Source organism: Penaeus monodon, chromosome 31 (genome assembly GCF_015228065.2).
Source record: "Penaeus monodon isolate SGIC_2016 chromosome 31, NSTDA_Pmon_1, whole genome shotgun sequence".
NCBI lineage: Eukaryota > Metazoa > Arthropoda > Malacostraca > Decapoda > Penaeidae > Penaeus > Penaeus monodon.
This window is the reverse complement of record NC_051416.1, coordinates 29360676-29361292: the sequence shown is the minus strand read 5'-3', so window position 1 is coordinate 29361292 and position 617 is coordinate 29360676.

Below are 617 nucleotides of genomic sequence, written 5' to 3'. Positions count from 1 at the left end.
TAGTGCAGTTCTTGAAAGAGGCCGATTCAGTAGCTATGTGTGAGTGTGTGCTTACTGTATACTCGTATGTCAGAACCTACAGGTGTGTATTGCTTCTATGTACTTGTATGTATACTTGCTTTTCCTCCTACATTTACGATTGTATCTACATATCCACACAAAATATTCCCCAAAATAGTAGCTTTGGCTGCAGTCAAGTGGCAGCCTGCGAATAATGACGATCCTAATCAGATATTCTATTGGTTTCTAATCTGGCTCAAGTTTCCATTCACTGAAATCCGTTATTGAGTATTAGGTTTACAAGTTTTAGATAATAACTAATTCTTGGTGTTTCCCATTTTCAAGTTTGATGTTTAACAAAATACATTTTCTTTTTTTTAATGAATAGCGTATGAAAAGGCAGTGGCCTGTTATTGTGAAACGTACAACGCAAATCTTAAATATACATATATGACTTTAATTCATTAAATATTCCATTTCAAATAATAATCGTCAGATACAAAAAATCATAAACTAAAAAAGGGGATTACTAGATACATATATAGAAATAACTTATGGTACATAACCATTAAAAAGTTTATCTGCTGTGACGTACGGTTGATGATGCTGGCGTGTGG